The sequence below is a fragment of the Apis mellifera genome, linkage group LG12 (genome assembly GCF_003254395.2).
Source record: "Apis mellifera strain DH4 linkage group LG12, Amel_HAv3.1, whole genome shotgun sequence".
Classification (NCBI taxonomy): Eukaryota; Metazoa; Arthropoda; class Insecta; order Hymenoptera; family Apidae; genus Apis; species Apis mellifera.
In genome coordinates, this window is record NC_037649.1 from 6333836 (window position 1) to 6360859 (window position 27024).

Sequence of the window (27024 nt, forward strand, 5' to 3'; positions counted from 1 at the left end):
GAGATCGCGCGATGAAAATTATCCAAGAATGGAAGAAGAGGAGACGAGAGGAGAGGGACGAAACGAGTAATTGGTAAAAGAGATCATCAAGAGGATTTTCTTCCCTGTTTAAAGGGAAATCCAATAACCCTTTTAGGGAAGGGAAGATGCATTTTTAATGGATCGCGAGCGGCGAATTGCGCAAATGGTTTCCAAGGATGGAGAGAAGATTAGTCTGATAGCGTGGAGCTATTCCGTGGGACCGGAAACAAGGAGTAAATAAACGCGGCATTAGCCGTTAGTCCCGGCTATAACGGTATTTGTCTAATTAAACGGTCACTTTAAGAAGAGCTTCCATTCACCGAGCTGCTTCATTTCCTCCTTCGTTATGAGAGATTTTTTTCCATTCTCTTTTTTTTTTTTCTTTCTTCTCCTTTCTTCCTCTTGCGAGGAAGACTTACGAGATATCAACCGGAGGATAATAATTTCTTTCGAGGAGCTCTCCTCCTCGATCCTTCTTAAAAGACCAACTTTCCATTCGTTTAATTAATCAAAGCACGCAAATTTCAATAGCGAGAAATATAAACTTCTCGAAAAGTGGGATGGAGATGAAAAACGAGAAGCACTTTTAATGCTCCCCTATCCTTCTGTTTCGCTCTAATGACCCATCTCGAACCGAAAGAAGAATATCGTTAGCTCAGATATGTCCACGGTTTAATTAAGCGAATGTACGTCCTTAATGCACGAGATTAAGTTTATCTTCGAACAGATTTCTATCTATTTTCTCTCCAACTCGATTACGCGTGATATAATCTCGTGTATACAGGTTAAACACTCTTGCGACGCGAATCGAGGCCGGATGATGATGGGACGAGCGAATGAATGACCGGCCTTGGAGAACTTTGCCCGCACTGATTAAGAAATATGTCGACGATCCATCCTCCCATTCCTCGACTGGAACTTGCTGTAATTCTTTAGAATTAAACGTTTTCTTGTATGTGTTTTTCTTTCATTTTAAAAAATCGTATACTTAAACGTTTTAAACGTTCGATCGGAACGGAAAAATGTATCGATTCAATATTCTTATAATTAGAATTGAAACATTAGATTTAATTTTAACCGACATACGTCAATATTGGATCTGTTGGTTCCGCGGGATAAGTGGAAAAGGCACGTAACCCAGTTCCAAGAGCCTCGATCGACCGTAATATAGTTCACAAAGCATAATTTCATCGTTGGGCCAACAAACTATCCGTTTGATGGATAACCACGTGCTGAGGTTGACCGGGGACGACGATCCGTGTGCAAATTATTCGATTAATTAAGGACTTATCTGTAAAGTCCACTCGCTCGCCTGGAAACGCCCTGTGTCAAGAACACGAGCAGTTTGCTTCCGAGCATGATCGAAATGTACCAACCTTTCCTCTTTGTCCGCTCCCAAAGAAGGAAGGAATATCAAATTGCTTCTTGCGATGTTGCGCAAACCCCTCGCGCTTATCGAGTTTTCGGGATCCGCAACTCGTGTTGTTTTCGCGTCACGTGATTCTCTATTATCGGATCCGAAAGTTCGTTTCTCGGCATCGATTACCGCTGTCTCAGAATATCCCTGTTTCACAATATCCTGAAATTCGATTCTTGTCAAATTTGATATATGTATATGTGTATATAAAACATTACCGTATGATAACCTTATCGTGATATTTTTTTTTTTAAAAATATCGTTTTTTTTTCAACGATGTTTTAAAAAAATATATAACCGAACAGGCACAGACAGATTTCACGGTCGAATGAATTAGTTACACGGTACTACTTTCACGATAAACCAACCGCTGATTTATTTTCACCGTCATCGCGCACGCAGATTTTTACGATGGGGAAAATATTTCTCTCTCCTCTCGCTTTTTTATTCCATAAAAATCTTTGTATCCTCCTCGTAATATCTTATCGAAAATAAACGAATATATCCCCTCATTACCTTAGCCGTGTATACCACATACCTGTAACGACGTCATTCGGATTAAAGGATCTGTTTTCCGCCCGACAAAGGATCTATGCGGAATGATAAATAATGCTGCTACACGCGCCGGTTGATAACACGGTTTATGGTTCGATTGTGTCGCGGAATATTCTGTAAAAAAAAAGAAAAAAAGGAAAAGATAAAAAGAGAATGGAATATCTTCGTGAACGACGCACTTTTTTTTTTTTTACTACTCGTAATCATAGGTAAAATAAGATGGTATCTCGATCGATGTCCAAATAAGTCCCGGTTGACCTCCTGATTTTGCGGCCCTGCTAACCCATCAATGAATGGAAGTTAATCACAGAGCCGCGAGCGATTCGTCGTATTTCGGCGGGGAATGGGGCTGTTAGCGATGGGATCGAGTTCATCACATACGTGCTTACATAAATTTAAATAAAATCTAATTCGAGATATTCATATCATAGATATCATAAATCATTCTTTAAGAATAAATTTTCTTATCGAATTATGAAAATTAAGAGAATCATGTTAAATTATACCAAATATCATATCAAATTAAGAATATCGATTAAATAATTTTTCTTGCCATTTCTAAAATCTCGTTCAGCAAGATTCGTAGTATAATTTTCTTAAAACCATGCAGCAAAAGTTCCTTTTTTCCTTTTTAAAAAAATATTCGTAAAATTATTGGATTCAATTGCATTAATTGCGGTCTGCGTTGGAATTTTACCTGCGATGTACTTGATCCCATCACTAACTGGGGGGTGGATTATAACGGGGGATGAAACTGGCGCGAGCGCATCCCTCCGAGCAGTTCTTCCGAGAGGCGATGTGGATTTATTTTAAAGGGTCGCTTTTATAAATGACGAGTGTTGTTGCTCGCGGCGGAAAGCCGGGCAGAGGGAAGGGTGGTGGTGTCGGCCGAGGGTCGAAAAACAGCTTCCCCCGTCCAGAGCCCTCCTCTCCTCGATCCCACAGTCTTCAACCGGATTCAACCGGCAATTCGTTGCATAAATATCCTATTTTTTTATATATGTGTGTATATGTATATATATGTACATCAACGATACACCGGTTAAAGGTCTCGAAAAAACAACGGGGATGAAAGTGTTTCAGATGCTTTGTTTATTGGATCGGAAGAAAGGGGTTGAGGGGTTTATTAGGGTTGCGCAGGCGATTTAGGGATGAGTGAAATTTCGAATTGGCTCGAGTTGAACGAATAATCGGCCGTACCGGTCAATCAGGAGGAAATAGGGGCAAACAACGTTTGTTTGTCTTCGTTAATTTCCATGCCTGGTGAATTTTAAAAATTGCGCAAGGAATTCTAACTTACGAGCAACGATAAATTGCCCTCCTTCCCTCTCTCTCTCTTTCCCTTTCCTCGTGAGCATGAAAATAAAAAAAAAAAAGTAAGGACGAAATTATCGTGGAGGAATGGATGAAAACGAGAGCAAATTTGCAGACTATATCGTCAAACTTGTCACGTAGTGTCGTAATTATGGGCGTGCCTCGATCCGATCGAACCAATCTTTGGGATGATTGATTTAATAGGTGGAGATATGGGCAGAGGCGGTGGAAGGTGTAGTAAACCTAATGCGGAATACTAATGCCAGTTGGTAACAGCGATTAAGAAGCCATCGAAGGGTCAGTTCGATCCAGAAAATTTCGACTGCGTTTCGATATGAAAAAAAAAAAAGAAAGAAAGAAAGCGAATCTTTTGGATGTGTAGAGGAAAGTTGGAAATTCGCAAAGAGGTTTTCCTTACGTAAAAACTTTAATAATACTCCCTTCTTTGAAATTTCTCGTTTCACGTCGACGCGAACACGAATGACGCTGGTATGTTGAATAAGGTATTTGAAGAATAAGCATAATTCGAGTCCATTTTATTACGTTTCTGCTAAACGGTCTTTTCGAGAGAGGAGGAAGAAGAAGAAGAAGAAGAAGAAGAAGAGAAAGAGAGCATTTGCTTAACTCATTTTGTAAGGCGATGAGCCGAGCAGTCCGTTCTGCAAAGAAGAGTTGAGCAAACGTTGCAGCGAGATAAAACGGAACTTGTGGTTCCGCGCAAAAACGCGGAGGCCATTCCTTTTTTTTTTTTTTTTTATTTTTCGAATCTGCCGCTGATTCATCCTACATTCGAGAACAACTTTTGGCACGATTTAACGAATGTGTTGTCGGCTCGCATCCTCGTTCACGATTCGTTCGTGTTGGTGTAATTGTGTGTCAAGTACGAGTCAACTTGTGGAAACCGAGGTGACGTATAAGTTCGCTTGAAAAATACGAGGAAGGAAAAGTTGCGAACAGCATACGCTACTTCTTCTCATCCGTGATAAATATTGGATCATCTTTAAAAAAGTTTTCGTGATTTTAGAATTGTTCGTTTCGAATAATTTTATTTCGAAACGTAATTTTCCTGATTTAAAAAATACTATTATAAATTATTATTGGATACTACGAATCGTCTCTTTCGATTAATCCCTTCGAACGATTTTTAAATATCATCTTGATTCGATTCTTAATTAATTTTCAATTAACTTTTTATTTTCGCGTTAAAAGTGATCCTTGCCGCTTCGAACACGACTCAAATCAAATATCATCCTCGATCTGTGAAGAAAAAAAAAAGATTAAATAAGGAATTAAAAGAGTTTGCCATTTACTTGAAGGATTAGTTACTGCAACAATATTGTTCTACGCGACAATGTTACTTGTAAATCCCTCAATTTCAAGCGTAGCAGATCTAATTCGAAGTTAATCTTTGCGAAAGCTGTGCTATTATAAGACGTTCAAGGGTGGGCGGTTTAACGCAAACACAAACTACGATCCCGGGCTATCCCTTCAATGTCTTTACAACAAACAGAATAATCCAGTGTGGATAGGCAGCTGTTCCTGTTTTTTTTAAAGATTCTCCCGGAATCTACAATAAAATACGACCGCCACGTGGCAAAAGAAATTCGATTCTGCGCTAGGGAGCAGCTTTTCTCTTTGAGCCGACGCCTGTGAAAAGATTTATGAAGGCTGGCCTTTAAAAAAAAAACAAGTAAGACGACTCTTACTTTCCTTCTTTCCATCTTTTCCACCTTGACATCTCCCCGTAACAAACGTTATCGTTTCCTCTCCGGCGAAATTCTCGTTTTCGATCCTGAAATTCGTGAATGATTAAGAAAAAAATAAAGTAAAACGATATATAACACGATGCCCATCTTTTGCTTTCTTTTCTTTTTTAATCCTTCCAGGCTCTCAAAGAATCTGAAAAAGAGATTACGTATTAAAATCTTGGTTTAAAATCAACATTCGATGATTTCGAATAATTTTAAAAATCCTTTGGAAGAATTGTATCTCATTCTCTTACCAGAGAGACATATCCCAATAATCCTGGATGTTCGACAATCCATCGACTATCCACGCCCCGGAATCATCGGAATTTTACCGTAAGGATATTTTCTTTGTTCGCCAATTACGATCGACGTAATTCCATCCGGATTAATCCGAATTATTTTGATCGAGCGCTTCCGCCTACGATATTCTCCAGGGTTTAGTTATCCAAGCTCGAGGGATTGTCGAATAATTACTGGCCTATAACTCGATTTGACGACGTAGCATTTACATTCCACACTGTTTAGACAGTGGTGGCTCAGCCATATAATTTCATCCGGGCACCTGAGAAGGCGGCCTCCTCAGACGCTGTACACGGATTTCTCGGGATTGATATATGTGTACGGGTGTCGAACCCTTTCATTTCGAATCGACCCGGCCTATTAAGGAGCCAAGATTTGCGCAACAAAGTGAAGAAATTAAACGAGTCCCCTTAAACGGCTACAATTATGCAATTAGACGGAATACTATATTTCGCCGTTGACTAATCATAACTATAAGAATAACTGCTCGAAATCATCTCGAAACTCTTACCTTTGTCGCTCTCCAAGATTAGGGGTTTCTGGGCTTTTCTTCCTTTTTTTTTTTTTTTCGCCAACATTTTCGATCTTTTAATGCTACACGCGATTCGAATATTAGAAAATTAAACGAACTTTGGTTATTATTATACTCTCTGAGAAACTGTATCCTGAACTCTAAGATTTCTCGAACAGCGAACAAATTATTATTTTTAACGAAATTCGCTTCCACGAGTATACAATTTGTGTTGGTGTAACGAGGATAGATAGAGAAGTATAAATAGAGAAGGAACAGAAGAACCGATCGTTTCTTTTTTCATTGACTCTCCTATTAAAAAAAAATTTCCAAACTCGTCCAATAATGGAATTAAGTGGAAGGCTAGCCAAGAATAAACGCTTCTTTGTTGCGATCCATCCCGAGCGAAAAGAAACAAGGATCTTACGCTGTTGAACAATACTATTTACAAGTATTCCCTATCGATTCGAGGCAAGAATAAGAGGAAAAAAGAAGGCTCGGTTTCCCTTCGTTTTCCGCTCGCTTCGCTATCGAGCAACAACAAATCTATTAAAAGTTCGTGGAGCAGAACGACTCGGCCGCCATTGTTCGCGCCACCACCAGGAAGGTATCCATCTTCCAGCCATATCCCTCGGCGCGGCAGAAGCGTGGTGGCGCGTATATCCGAAAACGTGGAGGCCACAAAAGAGCAAACTGATGCCGCAGACGATCGCTTAAGTGTCACTAAAAGCGGTCGAGATCGTTTCGAGAATGGAGGACCTCCGCCGGTGTGGGGGGGAGGACCTCCTCGTTTGCAGGTATACAACTTGGAGAAGAACGTCATTCGAGCCGTGCCCCATTGTTAATTTCCCTATCCACAATGGGGACAGCTGAACGAAAGGACCAAAACATTGAGACATATCCCCGTTGTTGCCTCTGTCACCGTCGACCCACCCCCTTGGCCCAACATTATTACGAAAATATTTGAAACTACTCCTCCGCTTACCTGTGAAAGATATATCCCTGTATTGTGTCCCGAATCGCGAAACCAAACAACGTTTGCCAACTGAGAATCGATGGAGAGCGGGTGGAAAAAGCGAGACGAAAACGAGATCGAGGAATCGACGAAGATCTCTCTCTCTCTCTATCTATCTCTCTGTTGGAGATTTCGTGTAATTTCGACTCACGCGGCGTTCAGGTATCCCGTGGCAGAGAAATATTCGGAACACCTGCACGAATCGTCGTCGATGGATCGACTCGAGATGAGCGTATCGATGCGTGCCAGTTCCGCTATTATTTTTCATGAGGTAGTATCTTGTTTTTATTATCGTAAATAATGTGTCCTATTCTTTTTATGCCGTGTTGCTGCAAAAAAGCATAAGAAATATAGTATCTATACACTTAAAATTTATTTGATGAAATTAAGGGGGAGTTCATCATTTTCGATGGTTTTTAATTTTTAAATTCTTGAAACTTCTTGGCTCGCTTTGATAGAATCGTAGCAGTCTATCGTTTTTTCGATATATATATATATATATTCATACTACATCGATTAATCTGAATTTATCGGCAGACTGCTTTCAAAAATTTCATTCCGGCCAGTATCGATAACCACCAGTCAATAATTGTTGGACGGGACTGTTCGTTTGTTCCATCGGTGACGGTAATTGTATTTACGATTGATTGCAAATGAGAGGATTAAAAATAAAACTTTAACTAGAATTTATGGAAATTGAATCGAAATTACGAATCGTAATCGCCCAACCCGTTTCCCTCCATCGAATTTCCCTTTTATTTTTTTTCTCTCTCTCTCTCTCTTTCTCTTTTTTTTTATTTCGTTCGCCCGGTTATCGAAAACATTTCCGCCGCGCCGGACTTTTTTTTCCTCGTTCGAATCACGTTTTTGTAAATAAATAAATCGGGAGCCGCGTTAATGCAGTTGCGGGATCACGTCGAACGTTTCATTGGTTTCGTTCGAGGCGCGACATTGCGTGAAATTTCATTCCGTACACGGATTTGTTCAAGTGTAAGCATGAAAAAAAAAAATTCTTTTTTTTTTTTTTTTCATTAATTATTCATTAATCTCGAGATCACAATTATTCGCGCAGCTCCGTATGAATTTTTCCCCCTGTGATAACGAACGATGATTCCATCTTTTTTTTTTTTTTTTTTTTACTTTCACCAGGGTTGTTAACTTTTATATATCATTTATTATTTATCATTTATCATGCATTATCGTATCACAATCATCGCAACAACCGTAGTGAAAATTAATTCGTGTAAAACGATAGACAGAACGAAAGAATAATTACGGTATTTTATAAATTTATTTTTATCGATATAAAATAAAATACTTTTTTTATCCGTTGATTTTTATGCTAGCTACAATATAATTATTACGCGCCAATCATTAATCGTGATGATAAAACGTATCAATTTCTGTTATCAATAAAATGAACGTATGACAAAGAAATTCGTATTATCATATGATTAATACACGTATGTCGAGCAAAGTTTGTCGCACAACCTATTTCCCTTAATTAGAAATGTATCTCGCGTAACGTATTCGAGGTTTGTCCTCGGGCATAAAGACGTAAGTTTCGGTAGTCGCGTAACAACGACATGTCCGCAGGAGGACTTCCACTTCCAGAGAGTTTAAGATGGTTGAAGCGAGAGAAAGAGAGAGGCGAGGAGGAGAAGGAAATTTAGAGAAGGGACGTTTCACCGCTGGAGATTTCGTATAATTTTGGCTCACGGGCCGCTCACGTTTCCTGAAAAATGTTTGGCACACCTGCGGCGTTACGTGATCACCCGCGGTGACACAATCCGGTGATCCGGAAAACCGGTGGGGTAGGCGTCGACTCTCTGAGAAACGACGATTTTCTAGACGATAATTGACACAACTTTCACACGTAATACAATTTCAATTCCCTCGAAACACTCCTATATATCACTTCCTATTCTTTTTTTTTGAATTTATCCTCCAAAACAAAAGAAAGAAAGGAAAGAAGCGCATTGCTTTTTCATTTTCTCCCTCCCTCGATAGATCAATCAATTATTAGCCCCAAATTTACGTAGAGACTCTCTGGATCAAGTTAACTACAGTACAGTAAATTTCATTTAACTTAATGAAATTTCAGATTACACCTAAATATAATCTCTCGGCTCGTTCCTCGATGTCGACGTTCGATTCGATAAATTTAGTCTCGAGCGAAAATCGTGGCCGAGTGACGACGAGCGAGGAGGAGGGCGAGGCGTGAACGCACCCCTCCCCGTGTCACAATTTGCATCGACGGCCGATAAACTAGCCTGCAATTTCATGCATACGTCATCAGGAAACTGGGTGGAAGAAGCGAGAATCGGTAAACGTCACGTTCGACGGTTACGTTCGACGTCGTGAAACGACGATCGTCGCCAAATTCGGTCGGAAATTCGCCGCTGTCGCGCCATTCCTCCTCTCCCTCCCTCAAATCCACGCCGTGAATTTCCACGCCGCGGGAAGACGGGACCGGGTTATGTGGGTGGCAGGAATTATGCGTTGAAACCCACCTCCTCCTCCTCCTCCTCCTCCGCGTCCAAATCTCCGCGTCCAAGTTGCGAAGAGTTTGGAAATTGTGCGGATCGATAGGAAATTGCAACAAGATTTGCGACGGTCGGGTCCAATTCGAATAAACGTATCTATGATACAGGGAGGAAGAGAGGGAATGGTTATGCGTGTGTGTGTGTATCGGGTCCGTTTACCGTTAATATATTTGATTTTCGGGTAATGTAAATCAAGCTTAACTATGGGGATAATTGGGAACGCGTATGGTGAAACGGTAACACCTTTCCAATTGAACTAATTGGGAATTCTATTTGTTGGCGGGCCATATTGTTCCACGACAAAGGTTGCCCTGTTATGGTTACCGTTAATGACGTTTGCATTTGCCATTTGTCCGCGATGATGTCGCTGAATGACACGATACTCCTAATTGATAACCATATTTCGATCGGTATTTGATCTCTTGCGGGGAAAGAAATCGGATCCGCGTTCGTAAAGAATCTGTTGTGGCTCGTTGTGACGTTAACTGAAAGTGAAATTCAGTTAGTTGATCGATATCAATCCGGATATGAATAAAACATTAAATTTTTTCGAGTCTTTTTATTATCTCTGAACTGTTTCTCGATTCTGAAAAATAAAAAAATTCGTTTAATTGTAAAATAATATAATCCAGAAATATAATAAGCGTGCGCTGAACACGTTTCGATCGCATAGAAATCATAGTCTTCTCGCGAAAGAGATCAAGTGGTGGATTTTTTTGAACAACCAGTTCGTACAAACCAGACCAGAACATTAGGAACCGTAACGTAAGTTAGGAACCCATGCGGTTGACGTATACGCGGAATTTGGAGCAAGTGGAATTTCGTGCAGAAAACAAATGCAAACAACCTGCATGCAACGTCCTTCGCGAGATAGCTGAAATTTTCCACCCCCTCTCTTTCAGTTTTAGCCGCGTTGGACCTATTTCTAAGCCGCGTTATGCCGCGCTTCCGCACTCGGTGTAACGAGTTTCGACGCACTATATTCGAGATCGGTAAATAATTAAGGGACACTGCCGGTTACTGCCACCGGATCCACCTCATCCCATCCGACGATATAATAATTAATTCAAACGCTAAACGTTGTAAACTAGTTTCCATTTTATCGCCAGCCGGTTTATGAATTTTTTATTCGGCCGGGAGTACGAGTCGAAAGTATCAATTTTTCCAAGAAATCGTTCCGCGCTCTTTCTAGTAACAACTCCCCCTCATCTTCGATACAATCTCTCCCTCTCCCTTGTCCACTTTTATTTAATTCTTTCTTCTTCTTCTTCTTCCTCTTCCTCTTCTCTTCTTTTAATCGGCGCAAGCTGCACAACGGCCCCCGTTTTCAGAAATTTCATTGTGCCGCGGAAATCGATGTGAAAAGGTGGAAAATGAAAAACGACGTCGGCGAAGGAGGGAGTGTTGGCGCTCTCGCAGCTTTGAGCCACCTTAAAAGCCGTTAAATACCTCGCTGGAATCGCCTTTATGGCTGCCAATGATTCAGTATTTACGCACAATGGAGGAGGAATTGGCTTCCACGGGCCCCACCCGTGGCCAGGCCGCTGTAGGAGGTCTGAGAAACTTTTTACCCGCGAAGAGAGAAACGTCCTCCCCGTATCCCTCCACCGTGACACGTGAAACCCATTTTCCGCGCGTGACTCTTCCGTAACCGAGCGGCGGAACGTGCGTTTTCCCTTGTTTCTCCCCCTTTTCCGTTTCCTTTTCACCACCGACCTTGACTAATTCAGAGAAACCGGCCATGTGTTCCCTTCGCTCGCCCGAAAATCCATCGTATCGATAAGTTTTCTTCCCCCTTTTCCTCATCCACTTGACAGTTTCCATCCCTCCTCCAATTCATTCCAATCAATTGGATTAATTAATCGAACGTTCGATTCGACGAATATTATTAGAGAGCGTCGTTCTTAAACATTGATTCCGAAGCGAAAACCCTGTGATGCAGGCACAGGATGCATAAATGAAAAGGCGCATTAATGCACGAGGAATACACCCGGAATAGAGAGTATTACTAATTACAGAGATCTCCGCCCGAGGCTTTAATAACCTACTTAAAAGTGGTACTAACGAATGAAGTTGAGCTTGGTCGATGGAAATTGCCATGGTTAATTTTAAATCACCCACGGCCACGCTTCCTCTCCTCTCCGGTTCAATTTCCTCCCTTTTTTCTTAATTCTAATCGTTTTTAATTACATCCGCGGCGAAAAATTCAATCTTTCGTCGCGCGTTTATATTTACAATAGGTGGAGGGAGGAGGGGGGGGATTCGGTGTAACGGGTCGTGAAACGGGGAACAATGGCCGGCGAGCAATTTAACACCGGTTATTATCGCGTCACGCGTCACCAAGGACGCAAAATTTCGCCGAGTTTTCCTGAAATTACCCACTCGACTCGCGGTGTGTTTCGAACTGGCATTTCAATTCTAGGTCCTCGAGAGGTCTGGGCCACGCCGTTGGACTCGAGTGACCTTATTCCCTAACAAGTTTGTTGAAATGTCGCAGCTTTTGTCACGGCTTCGCTTAAAGTCGCCCCCTCCCTTTGTTCGAGCAAGCTGATTCAAGCTATCGTGGAAAGGGTGGAAAAAGAGAGAGAGAGAGAGGAAGGAAGGAGTGTTCTCGATCTTGTTGGAGCAATTTTTAACGAGGTTACATTTTTGGCGATGCACATCCGACCGTTTATATCGCGATTCAGTCGCTCATTTTACTCAACGCTCTTCGAGTTTATGACCGGGGAATTATAACATTGTGCCGGGGCTCAAGAAATGCTCGCTCGCGAAATAGAACGCGATTTACGAATGCATTAAATTGTAAGGCAAAGGAATTGTTAATCTAAATCTTGCCCTATCGCGAGCCACGACTACGAAATCTCAACTGCAATCAGCTTAACGAATAAACAGTTGAATTCTTTCAGTGAATACGAGCTTCTGAGCTCAACGACGAATTAAATCTTGTCTCTCCCTAAGATATTACGATAATACTTTACTCGTATGTTAACCCGATTAATAACCAGATATTCTTCCACGCGTAATAAATATCCGAAAATTATTTTAATTCGCGATACAATTGAAATATACCTCGATCTAAAATTCGCACTATCAATTTTACTCTCCATTATTATTTCCACCATGTAATCTCCTACCAATCATTTTCAAAATAGAAAATTAACACCGATAAACCCGATTGATTCGTATTCCTGCTGGCTTCGCGAAATTCACCAATCGGCCGTTCATCCGGATATTTATGACGCGATCTCTAAACGCGAGACATTCAAATGAGACGGCCGAAACTGGTCTCGGAACGGGCCACGGCGAATAGCGGGCTTTTAGGCTGACCTTATCCCCTCCCCTCAAAGGGTTTATTGAAATGTCATCGGTTGAACTATGGTCCGCGGAAGGAGGTCCTACAATGGTCCTCGATGACAAGGGAGGTGATAAAATATTGATTGCACGGTCCTTTTCCTTTTTCTTTTCTCTTTTTCTTTTTTTTTTTTTTCCATCCAGGCAGGCAGGTACGTAGACGAGGGGGGAGAGATCGTTGGTCACGATGAGAAGGACGAGCAGTAGCTCGATATTGACAAAGCCTCGCGTTCTTTATGAGCGACACGGGCATTACTCTTTCCAACGTGAGTTATGAACCGGCATATGTTATCAGGGGCCGTATTTCGCACCTGTTCACGCATTTTTCTTCGACGTGTGTAACGGCTCTCGAAAATCGTTACGCGCGAGTCGAGACAATAATCGCTGGATAACGAGATCGTTGCATCGTTGTTTAACGATTGGACGAGGTAATGAGAATTATGGTATCAGGGATGATAAGCCGGGTTTCTCGTCACCATTGCTTTATCGATTATGCAATTAACTCGCGTTATTTTCATCATGATCGATCTATGGTGGAAATGTTTCGATGATACTCTTTTTTTCTTTTTTTTTTGAGAGGGGAAAAAAGAGTAACGAAAAGGCAATTGGAGCGTTCGGTGACCGTTTAATAAAAGCTTAATAAAATGGTTCTGATTCGAAATATGCGCACGGTGGATCTCGATTTTTTTGTAAATGTTGTAATCGTGCGAAACGTGACATCATTATTCCATGATTTAAAAAGATATTATGAACGTTTGGAAAAATTTGAAAGGAATGTTTTTGGTGTTTCTTTTTTCTTTTTTCTTTTTAGATATTATATAGGAATCAGTTTTTCCATTTTGTAAACGAGAAATTATGTTACACGTGAATGAAACTATGAATAATATTTTTATACGCGATATTCAATTAAATATACGCACGATTTTTCAAACCACTTACGCTAATCATTTTAACTGCGTACTTCTTGTAATATTTACATTTTACATAAAAAAAAATACCTTCACGAATAACATTACGTTTACTGTGCCGTGTAAAGAAAAAAAAAGCTTTCTCTGTTATCGTGGAACTCTATAGCATTTATATTTAAAAAGAAAAAAGAAAACTCTACTATTTTAATTCATTATAAACGAATACTTTCGAAATTTACATCAATATATATTTTTTCGACACTTAATAACTTAAATGTTAAAAATACTTACGAATCTTTTATCCAAATCCTTCCTCTCTCCATTTACTTCAACTTTCCACAACAATATCCTCGTTGAACGTTTCTTCCAAAATCGAAGGAATAATCCACGAATAAACACCACAAATAAACACAAAAAAACAAGACGAAATCATCGCGCACCCACTAATTAAATTATCACTTGGAAAGGAGACATCAACGGAAAGAAGACGACGCAAATTCCAAACGCAATTTCACTGAAACTCCTCCTTCTACGCTCGTATTGCGTCGCGCGCAATAGAAATCTTTCGACTAAACTTTCGTATAAACGGGGGGGGAACGTTCTTGCTCCGTCGAAATGAAAACACGACAAAGTTTATTATTCGTTCGCGATAATAACACGGGCGAAGTGTCGCCGGCCGGTTTGTGTTTATTATTTCCCCGGCTAATCCTCGAAAGTCGAGATCCGGGCGTGCGATTGTACATTCAGCTCGAGACCGCCTTTCGAACTCGTACTTCGATCTACGGCCGGAGGACCGTTTTAACACGTTTATACAACACGGCGCCACTCGCGTTATAATTAACGCACGAGGATGCAAACTCGCACTTACGGACGATTAATTAAACCGCACACAAGGGCGGGTTAGCTCTTGGGACTCGTAACGGCCGCATTGTAATGAAATTGTGTTTCCGATGATAAAGATACCAGCAGTTGCTTAACCCTGCTGTTCCACTCCTTTCATAGATTATCGGCCAGCCTGTATTGTCGCGGTGGCGCGTGGCGAATACCGAATATCTGGAATATCGAGCTGGTGGATCGATAATAAAGAGTGTCGTTCGTGCACGAGGTGAATGGTGAAAAGTGAGTTAATAATGCTGATCCCTTTGATCTTGCAATTTTGATATTGGTATTTTCGTTTGTTGTTCATTATCTTCGTGGAATCTTCGCGGTGAATGAAGCGGAAGGATATTTACGCGTATTCTGGATATTTGAGGAGAACTTTTGCTAATAATTAATTTTTAACTCGTTGCAGCTATTTTGGTGGAGAAATTTCGACGAGGTGTAATACGAAGATTGCAATAATTCTGAAGAGCTGAAAATGGATTCTTGATATTCCATGGAACAATGCTTGTGATTAATTCAATTCGATCCTAAAAATAACGTCATTTATTTGATCGATGATTACGACAAATATGAATAGACGAATGGCCACGAATAGTCTTATCTACATGGAGATCCTCGACTTCCCTTTTAAATCCTCAATTTCGCCGGAATCACTTCTGTGAGTAAGAAACGTTTAAATATGAATACTTTTCCTCGATTAATTATGGAAATGTGTCGTGAGACGTCGTCTTACATTTAATAGCGATGCGAATTAATATCGCGTCCTTTCGTGCTCGCTGCAACCCGAAGAAAATTGAAAAGGAATCTCGTTACACATCGTCCTCTTCATTTTTTCCCTCTCTCTCTCTCTCTCACTTTCTGTCTTTGCGGAGCCATCGTAAGATTTTCTATTAAACTGTAATCGTTGTTTCTGAGTGGAAAAAAAGGAGAAGGGAGAATTAGTTGGCGCCCATTGCTCGCGCTTAAAAACGTAATTTCATCTTATCGATCCCGAGCCAATTACCGTCACCGTTATATTTTTCTCCGTATAATTTCTGCAACTCGAAGAAAGATCCATCCGTTCCTCCCTTTCTTTCGATTATACCTATACGCGAAAGTATTATTATCTTATTTTTATTTCTAACTTACTTTATACTAACTTTATTTTCTTTACTACTTACTTTGGAAGGGATCTCAAGTTCAAAGCCTACCAATGATGATTGGTTAAACACAATTTACATTCCGGAACGTGTGAATTCTTCGAAAAAGGAAAATTCCACCGGAAGATGGATTTATTTTCTCACAGGTCAAACGGCTTTATCTTTCTTGTTTCAATAAACAAGATGCTAAAGGAGCAGACCACCCTGTATACACGGCAAAAATCCATGCTTTCGTTCGTATACCTGGATGGAGGATGGATGGAGGTAGGGGGCTCCGTCCGAGTTAATTCTAATGCCCCTCCGGGACAGGGCCAGATGGCAAAGATAGAACGGTTCGTGGCATTCCGATGTTTTCCACCAACGCCGCTTGGTACAAGATTAATAGAAATTTCGACGAGAGAAGATCGTCGTTGAATCGTTCACGGCCTCTTTGTTGAAAATCCGAGCCGCGGATTCGGGGAGACGCCTCTTAAAAACCTGGCACGTACATACATTATGCATTAGGACAGCGTGTCCTGGTTTCCGTGGTTTCGTGCTTGAAAATAATTAGAAGGGAAACGAAACGAAGGAAAGCCCCCCCGTATACACGTACGTATGGAATTATTACATTCACTCTTACACGAATTTTATTACGCCTGTTACCTCTTCGAAATCTATCCGTGTTCCGTGTAAATTCTTCACGTTTCTCGTAGACCGCCCTTCGATAATCGGCCGATAAGTCGACAACGATCGTCTTATCAAACATACATGGGGCGATAATTTTTTAACACGGTTCTGGTATCGCGACCCAGACGGAATAATCGAGTTTCCATCAGAGATCTATCTCGCTCTCGTGCAAATCCCCCGGCCAGGATTCGTCCTTCCCCCCCTCCGCCTCGTGTCAAAGGAGTGACGATCGTGGAAAGCTTTGTCAGAAATACCTCGACCCTCCTCCACTTACCGCTCCTACTACCGTCTCACCACACGCTCAATCTCGCACACCACACACTTCTCACACGTACACGAGCGCGTTTAGGTTCGCATAGGTGTATACACAGGCGAAATATCCGCGTTCGGTGGAGATGGTGGTAATATTTGCGCGGTCCTGACAGCAAGACAATGAGCCTCGATCCGACACGCGATATACAACACCCTCCGGTTCTCTATCATCCACGATCCACCCTTGAAACCCACCCCCCGCCACTTCTTGTTATGGTACACCCGTCCAGACGCATCCAACCCTCGCGGAGAAAAACAGAAGGGGTGAAAGGACAAAAACAGAGAGAGAGAGAAGAGTGAAGGATTGATGCCTGACGGTAATCCTGAATTGTAAATTAATCCATCGACCTTTCGAGATTAATTTATACTTGGAGGGAGAGGAGGATTTACAACGCGCCTCTTCTAAGTCGATCGATACGTGGCCGCGTTTCTCTATTTATTTTAGTTTAATCTTCCCCGATTCCCATTCTCGAATATTTGCGCGATGACTGATGAGACGACGGGGGGGAGCTCCGAGGTAATAAGTTTCGAAGGTGTTGCGCCCGAGAATAGCTGGCCAATTTCGTTTTCCCACGGTGCCTTTTATTTGTTTACCCAGGTATTCGTGGAACGACGCTTAACGAGAATATATAACGCAGTGATTCGCCTGTATGTAAACAGGACAGATTTTTGCTTTCCAAGATCGTAAATTACCCGTTTAAGAGGATGATACGTAATTCACGTGACGTTAATCGCTCTCTGGTATTATTTTAGTATTATCGATCGTGGACGAACAATCAGGCTCTCTTTCGCGAATCATATATTTAAAAAACTTTATCCACGCTCTCTCTAACGAATATTTTATTTAAAAAATGCTTTTGAAGAAGAGAAACATCTTATTAATCCGTTTCCCTTGCAACAGCGTTTCTCTTTCTCGTCCAAGTTTCTCGACGAAGCGATTCGAAAGATTAGCACTGGGACGAGGGATCCGATTGGACGGGTCAACCGAGACTGAAATGCACGACACGAGACTTAACCGGCGGGGATAAGTAGCTGTCACTTCCGTTGCGTCAGTGTCTTCCGTTTGCCAGATCCGTGGGGAGGAAGGGAAGGAAGGGTGGATCCCGTATCCGGGACAATCTGCCGCGCAAAGGCCGGCAAACCCGCAGCTTTCACGGCTTCCCGACAAATTGCGAAAAGAATGATGTATTGAGCGTGTAAACGGCGCGACGTCGAGCCGAGGACCTCCCACGCCCAACCGTCCACACCCCCGGAACCAAGGGGTCTTCTTACGTCTCGTCTGGAGACGAGGCCGGAACGTCTGCCCGCAGCAACCGCCCATTACGCCCATTGTATTCCACGGGAGGAAACAGTCGGTCCAGGGACACGTAGTTACCCTCCCTCCCCTCACCACTATTTCCACTACTTCCCAACGAAAGGAGGAGGGGGTCACAATTACATTTTCACGTTTCCAGGACATCGGGCTCGAGGGTTTTGGAGAAGGAGTGGCCCCCGTAGTAAGTAGACGAGCGAAACAGAGATGGAGACGGGGAGATAGATAGAGAGTTTTGGAGAGATTTCTTCGGCGATTGGGAACAACCTGCGGTTTATCTCTTTAACGATCTTTTGTAGCCGGAGAGAGACGGTGGACAGACGGTGGGGGAGGGGCCAGTTGGAAATTTGCCGCGTATCGGCGAAGATTCGTATCGATCTTGAATGCTAATAAGGAAATAATTCGAGGCTTGGAAACGGGCGGGCGCGATTCGGTGTGAAGCAATTTGCGCACGGATTCGGCTAACGCTTTCGCCTCCCTTCCAGCAATTATCTTACGTAGATCTTTTTCCTTCATTCTCTTTCTCCTTTATTCTTTTTCAATTATTCGTAAGATTAAAATCAAGTTAACACGAAAAAAGGGTTGTATATCAAGTTTCGTCACGAAGAAGTTCCACTCTTGGAAATCATTCGCAAGAGTGGAAAAAAATATTTCTTCCTAGACTCTTCTTCTCGTTCTCTGGTTGGTTATAAAGAAAGGAAAAAAAAGAAATGTTCCCTCTTAAAATCTTTTATACACGCGAGACCCTAATTGCTGGGAGGGGGGAGAGGGCACGTATAAATCAGGATTTTACGGTGGTCAGGATGGTGGTCAGAACGGATGACACGGAGGTGTTACCAGTTGACAAAATCTCTGGAGACAGTGGGATGGTGGGAACGAGGAATTCCGATTCTATGAGCTGTGATCACCAGAAGACACGTTGGAAGAAACCCGCCTCTCTCGTCACGCTCGCTTCCGCCATAATTCGGCTCGGCCGACAGCTCGGAATGTTTATACCTTGTGGATACTTTACCTGGCCGAGTCGGATGGTTTAAACCCGTGATATATAAACGAGTGGTCCACTAATCCCTTCCACCCTTCTCTCCGGTTCACCATCTCTTCGGAAATGGTGAATAGCCCCTCTTTGAAATATATATGTATATAAATATATATCGGGGGAATAATGTAGGCAGACCGGTTATGGCCATTATCGTTTTAAATACGCCCAACTGGAAGTAAAAATATATATATCTATTAGGTATATTATGTTCAAATGGAATCTGGTTTGAGTTTCCAATGGTTGATTTACCAATGATTCGAAGTTGGGTTCACTGGCCTGTGCATTATTACAGGCAATTGAATACGTTAACCGTGGTAAAGAGTTTTAAAAATATTAATCTTCTTTTATCGAATATTTATTGTACATAAGTTGATCATTTTGTCTTTCTTTAAAAATTCGTGCAGATTTCCTTTCCGTAATTTAAAAATTGTTACAAACCAATAACCAGCATCATTTAAAAAAAGAAAGTTTGGCTTTAACGTCACTAAGTTGATAACTTTTCTTTTCCTTTTTTACTTTTGATTTCTAAAGAGAAATTACGCGAGACTCTTACGCATTATAGATATTTCATTGCTGAATAAAGCATGGGATAATTCTAAACCCATTAACAACAATGCACGCATTTTCACGAAATTTATTTTCGACGCGTGTTTCTCAAAAAAAAACAAACTCGCCTCGCATTCGCCGACCTGCGCGCTCAATATCCAGCAAGAAAATCGTATTCAAATTCCTGAACACCCTTAAAGCATAGAAAACGTCTAAACCCATTACAACAACCCGCTCTTATTTCCATAAATTTCACTTTTGACGGGCGTTTCTTAAAAGGAACGAAGTTTCCATAAATTGCGCGGGGCGATAAATTAGATCATCATTAGCCCGTAATTTACAGAGGAGGGAGCGCGTATTTCGTTTATATATATATATACGAAAACACACGTTTCATAATCTCGTTTGCGTTTTCTTGTTTTCAGAGAGAGAAGGGGAGGGGAAACGCCAACCGCTTGACGCTCGGTCGCGGCATTATTCAGAAACGTGTGTTTCCGCGTGTTTCTACGTGCTCTCGTTAATCCTGTGATTAATGCTACTTTTGCAACGCGAAAGGGAAGCCGCGCTCTGGAACAACGGAGCTGGGCCAAGTTATCCGGGCAAAAGCGAGGCCAACAAACACCGCTGCTTTGTGGCAATTACTTTTAAATATACTCTTGACGAGATGGCCGCTCGCTCCACCGCGCGTACCAACCTCCCCGCCTTCGTTGGTTAAAAGTGTACCAAGGAGGGTGGTTCTCTTCGCGGCTGAAGAGAAACGTTGGAGGACGCAGCAACAACCAATTGTGTACGTGTTTTTAAGAGAGAGAGAGAGAGAGCCTTTCTGGAAATTAAACTCATTGAGAATCTAATTTCGAGTAATCAACCCTTCGCCGGCTTTCCACCTATACTTTCCTAAGGACTTGTTTCCTTTCACCGCCGTGCACATGTATATTCCTCGCAGTTCCACAACTGCGGGAGGGGGGAAACGAATGCGCGTGTAATTAACCTAACGACGCAAATGATATAAAGGAATCGTGGTATATATCCCGGAGGGCGTGTCTTTCCCTTTTTACCTTATAAGAGCGGGGATAGTTTCGAGTTTCCCGTTCTTTTTCCCGTAATTTGAACCCGCGGTGCACGATTACCAGCGGGGCGACCGATAAGAGTAATTATCGTCCCGGGAATATATATATATATACGCGGGAATCGAATATCGTCGATAAAAGAATAATTCAGGTGAATTTGCCCTTTTACGTACGTACGCACGCACCCACGTTATTGATCGAAAAGTAATTAAAATGTAATAGTGCAAACAGAACGGATGGAAACCGGCCGGATATAAATCAAATATTGATTCGTTAAATACGCCGATTTTCATTCGGAGAGGGGATGGGCTCACGTTAGGATCACGATAACGATTCCTTTGTTCGATTCCCGGATGATGATGACGATGATGATGGCGCTCTTCCACGTTAATCACGATTAACGCGTCCGTGATTAAAACCCGGATTCGATCCTTTCTTTTCAATTAACCATTGGGAGGAAGACGAACGAAACGAATGGTCCATGTTCCATAAAGCCATTATCGAGGGGGGGAGGGTTAATGCCGCGCGGGGGATTCGTGTTATTCATCGATGCGCGCGGATCGTGATTCCTTGGGACATCCTTGCACCGCGGTTCTTCGTCCACACGGTTACACGGCTAATAAATAAGATGTACGCGGCCGTTTGCTCGCGCGGTACAACATCACGGCGGCGTGCACACCGCGCGATTTCAATATTACCCGTCCCGAGCAGGTATTTGTATCGGGCGGAGATACACGCGACAGGGCCGATTCCGTAATAATTTATAACGGAGAATTAATTTTATAGAAAGGGAAACGGACTTGTGTGTGCGGCGTCCATCTCATTTACATAACATGAATAATTATTAATAGTTCCGTTCAGCTTCTCTCTCTCTCTCTCTCTCTGCCTCTCTTTCTCTTCGTGAATCGATACAGTGTAAGATTCCTTTTCACGTGTAACGACATCGTGGAATGAATTTATTATTGGAAGAGAAAGGGAAAGGGAAATTAGAGATTGGAGATGATTTGTATTTTGCATTTGTATCGTAGTTTTCCCTGACGAATGGAAATGGAATATTCGTTGTTCTCGTTCTTTATTACTTTCTTCTGACTTTTTTCACGGATCCCTGTAATTTATATTTCTGATAAAGTTTCAGAATGATCGATTCTTCTGGCATCAAGCGTTTCATCGGTATTTTATTTGGAAAAGAGTTTCGTATAAACGGAGTTTTGGGGAGGAATAATTGCGTATCGATATACGACGGCAATAACGCCTAATTGAATAACGAGAGGGGGAGGGTATTGTTGTACGGGATACGGGTGAAGTTGAGCGTGCATTATAGAAAGGTCAAACTGGGAAACGGTTGGAAATGATTCGCAGAGAACGATAATATCGTTTAACGGTTCATCGAATATCGTAATCAACAATTGAACAAGATAATCACGTAACGATATTTAATTACCCGCGCATTATCGTGGCGCGAGCCCTTACAAAACGAAACGTGACAACCGGGGCGGCCTCTGCTCTTTCGACCGCCCCCTTTCCGCCTGATTTGTTCTGAATATTTTAAATCCACGGGCGGGATGGCGCATGATTATGCGGTTAAATAATAATAACGCGTATCTTTTGTGCTCGTGTCGTCGATGTTTCACGTCTGCAATTGATGATCGCCAATTCGGTTAGGCGAAAACTGACATTTCGCGTTTCACTTGGATCGGGAACCAATGATTAATTTTCTTCGTGACGTAACGTTAATTTCGATGGATCGACTCTTTCGGAGACGAAGAAGAAGAGAAAAAGAGAAACCTTTTCGAAACCAGAAACCTGAAAAAACATCGAAAACGGTTTCTATTCAATATTCCCTTCCGCTGTTTAATTCCTTGGTAAATTAAACCATCGACCTCGATTTGAAAATTTCTTAATTCAAAAGCTATTACTCCCCGGCCCAATCTCCGCTGGGTATTAATCTAACCTCTCCCCTCTTCATCTAACCTTTCCACCTCGTATAAAAGGATTGAAAGAAGAGCGAATCCTCGCTAAATCTAACGGAATAAAACTAGTCGGATCGTGGAAAGGAGGATACAAATTTCTCGGAAGGTCTGCCCTTCCTCGTATCAGGCGACGAGCCTTTCCGTCGGATGAGATCGGAAAAGAGGAGAACGGGGGAGAAGAATGGCCCCCCTCCCCTCTCGAAACTCCCCGACGTTAAATCCCGACACGTGCAGTAAATCATGGACGCGTTACAGAATCGTTTCGACTGCGAAACGTCTCTGGAATGACGCGCGTCGAGAGAAAGAGAGAGAGAGAGATCGAAACTTAGACGAGGAGGAGGACGGTTGGAGAGGGAAAAGGGGTATTCGAGGAGAGAAGACTTGGTTCTCTGAAAGGGGAAGAAGAAGAGTTTCGAGGCGTACAATAATAATTTGTACGCCGGTCATATTTCACGTAAGGCGGCCGTGAATTATGGCAGTCGCGGTCGACGCAAATGATTTAGGTTTAATAACGACGGTCTGTCCGCCGGCCCGGGTCAGCCATTGTCGGTGAAACGACGGGGGCCTCTTCTTCTCCTCTCCGCGATGTCTCCTCCGGCTCGAGGTCATCCTCCGATCGAGAGCCGGCTCGAGAGTCGGCTCGTTTGCATACTGATCTGGATCCGGACGAATACGTTTCTCTGTTGTGTATTTAATTATGCAGAAATTCGATTCGTCCTTAATGATCCCCCTCGTTTTTTTATCATACATCCGTGAACGAACGATTCTCACAAGTGAAATTGGCTTTCTACAAACCGAAGGAAACTTCGACTCCCCATCTCAACTCCAGTTCTACGTGAGAATTAAATTTTCGAACGTATTTCAGTTCGAATCGGTTTGTACGAGTTAATCCAACTCGTGGTCGAAGATGATGAAACAAGAGGGAGATGACCACGAAATTTGTTTACATCGAGGCGAAACAAAGAGGAAGAAAGGAGGAAGAAAAAAAATCGCCGCGAAATTCGGCGATAAAATCGCGGATCGGAACGTATCGCGCGTCCATCCGGATATATATATATATAAAACGAAAAACTGTCGCGTGAGTGTTTGCGAAGCGTGAAGTTGGTCGTGATTTCCCGGTGACTAACGTCCCTGTCGCGTTATTGTCCACGGGGAAAAAAAGAAAAAAGAAAAAATAAACCACGAAATTTCACAGTATAAAATGCTTTTGTGCGCAGCCTCGAATCGATGATTTCTGCTTTCGAACAAATGTCCCCGTGGAACATCGAATCGAGTCGAATCGGCTCGTGTATATGGCGGCCCTTTGGAATCGCGAGGGAACGTTTTTTCGAACGCGTTGCTCGAGCCACGTGACGATCGTAGGAGAGGCTTACGATAGAAAGGAAGAAAATCGTAGGATTTAAGATAGGGGAAAGGTTGTCCGTAAAACGGTTGGAAAGAGGACGGCTATCTAACGCCCACGGGCAACGAGCCCATATACACGGCTTGCCGTCATGTTTATAGCCACAGTGGAATTCCGGTTAGTTTCCCTACAGTCGAACAGATAACACAATTTCTGTGTCTTGTGCTTGCGTATCGGTGGTTATTGGTACCGCAGCGGACCGGACTGTCGCATAAATATATCGTCTTTAATGCTCGAACCCACTTTCGACTTTCGTGGTTTTCGAACCACGGTTGCGGCCACTTCTTTGTTTTAAGTTAATAAATCTCGGCGGCGGTGTTTGTTCCTCCTCCGGGCGCTTCCTCCTCGTGTGCAATAAAACTTTCGGACTATCGGTGCACACGTTGGTGCGTTAGCACCGTTCCGCGTTGCAACATTCCGGAAAGTCGTAGTATTTCGTGAAAAGGGAACTGTACACTTTGTACTTACTTGGGGATCTATTAACGTTCGAGGTATCGGTTGCTTCGAATACACCGACGAGTTTGAGCAAGTTTGGCGAATTTGTCGATAGGTAGAATATTATGGTTCAATTTTATTTGGAGCTGCTATAGAACTTTGCTTATATGAAGTTTGTGGAGAGAGAGAGAGTAGATTGTAACAGAAGTTGCTATTATTTTCTATTGTGCGAATAATTTTTAATTTTTTTAATTATTTGGAAAATAATTTTCAAAGTATTTAATTTGTCGGTTAATTGCTCGATAAATTTTGATGAATTGATCCAAGATTTAAATATCTTGCGAAAATAAAAAAAGTAAAATTTTTAATCGTAGATAATCATTTCTTGTTATACAGATAAAACAAGAAATTTGGTAAAAAATACACTTTACCCGAACATCAAATATCTTTCGGATAAACGCGGGACGAACGCACGAAGTGGGTACAAACTTGTCTTAAGCCTGATCTTAAACCTTTTAAAACTTTGAGCGTTCCAGGGACAGTTTATCCAGTCCTAAAATATCACGGATACCCCATCCAAACGTGCTGTATTTGCAAGAGGCTTGAAAATTTTAAAACCTCCGTCGCAACATTCATCCTTGAACTTCGAGATTAAAAAAAAAAAGAAAGCAGACACACTTCAAAATATTCCGCAATATAAAATTCTAAAATCTCCTCACGCGTCGCAATATCCATTCTCGTTTCCAACATTTGAGATCGAAAGAGGGAAGACGTTGAAACGTTTGGCATCTGAGATTAGAAAACCGCAGGCTCAAAGATGGCTGACGTCGCATGGCATTAACATTAAACTCGTTACGAAGGGTCGAAGGCGACCGAAACCCCGAAACAATGCCTTTGGGAAGTTGGGAGGGGAGGGGATGTCGGACTAATCGGCGACGTTGAACTGCGACTGAACGCACGGCGCAATTTCGCGAAGATTAGCGAGCAATCAGCCCCTTTCACGACGAATTCCCTTCCATTCGATTCAGCTATCAACGGAACGGCGCGCGCACACCCACGCCACTTTCTTCGCGGAGGAACATTCAATTTAATTACCACGTGGAATGGCACGAACTCGGCCTCTTCCTCGAAAACTTTCGGCTCCACGATTCGGTCGAGGGAAAACGATTCATCCTTGCTCTTTTCCACGGTGTTCTTTAACCGTGGAATTCATTATTTCACGGCTATATATATATATGTACACGAATGTGACGAATCGGTCGAATGAATTTTTAACGAACACGAACATTCAACGGAAATATTCCGTGATTTTCCAACGGAAATTTTATCGAGGATGAAAATTCGCGTGGCCGAGTTTACTTTTAATTGACCGCGACGAATTTTCCATGCTATTCTATCTTTGGACGGGGACAGAGAACGATCCATTTTGGTTTGCACAGATAATTGCACCGGGCAACTGCAAAACACGCTTTTATCATCGAGTTACGATTGGCGAAGAGTTGCCGTTGAGAGACGGTTCCTGGAAGACAAATGACGCTGTTTCAATGGTTTAATATTTCAATTAAAACGAGCATTAGAGGGAGGTTAAAGATATCTGCAACAATCCTATATTATCCTCCTATTTTCATCGTCGTCATTAATTTTTCTACGTTTTTTTTTTTTCTTCATATTTCTCTCAAAATATTAATACACGCGCATACACTTTGCTAATAGAAGGAACAATTTCCAGATGGAGAGCTTGGATGGAACGAGATTATCCCAAGTAAATTTTATTAAATTCTCATCGTATCTTACGTAGACAGAGTTGAGGCGGCCTCTTGGGGGAAATTTTTCATGTATCGTCCCAAGTTCTCGAAAGTATTGGAGGAAAGTTTTCGCGCGATCGTCCGTACGCGCGAGATACTTTCCAAAATAGAATATGGCCGGGGCCATTAAGGAGGCAATGGTGAAGCTCCAAGTGGGATGCCGACGGATTGACTTCCATCAACTTTTAAATCTGAGTAATTCCTCCTTGCCGCAAAGTTAGCCGCCGCGAAGTAGTAAGTTGAGGAATGCGCAACTTTATAATTTGATCGCCGCGGGTTATGGGAGGCCGAGGTAATTTGCAACGAGGCACGCGTGAAACTTCCCCATATTAATTTAAATTTATACCATGGTGGGGAGGAGGAGGAAGATCTTCCGGTCTCGTCCTCCATCACGATCTCGTCAATCGTTGAACGACGTTTCGTTTCTCATCGATATCTTTGTAAAAAGACAATAATGGATATTTCTAATTAAACAGTTACGAGGATCGTGTAATAGAAATAAGTTAAGATGTTCAGATTTTTAATTTAGCAACATTGAATTACATGCAAGATAGGGGAATATTCATTTTAAAGGAATTGAATGTAATATCGGGGAGAATGGACGAGTGATTGGATCAATTAGAATTTCACAATAATCGATATTCCAATCGCACGGACGAGATAGGTTTTCGCGACGCGATTAAAATGTATTTATTGTCAATCATTCAACGGAGGGGAGGGTTTCTTATTTTATTTCCTGTCGGGAAAAAGTGGTGTCTGGAAA

At 42.1% G+C, this 27024-nt stretch overlaps 1 long non-coding RNA gene across 1 annotated transcript; it reads left to right on the plus strand.

Annotated features, from left to right (window-relative positions):
• The first annotated feature begins 14410 nt into the window (after positions 1-14410).
• LOC100576689 lies at positions 14411-15160 on the plus strand. Its single transcript, XR_003305865.1, has 2 exons — positions 14411-14805; positions 14978-15160. It is a non-coding gene; the product is annotated as an uncharacterized LOC100576689 (long non-coding RNA).
• The last annotated feature ends 11864 nt before the right edge of the window (positions 15161-27024 follow it).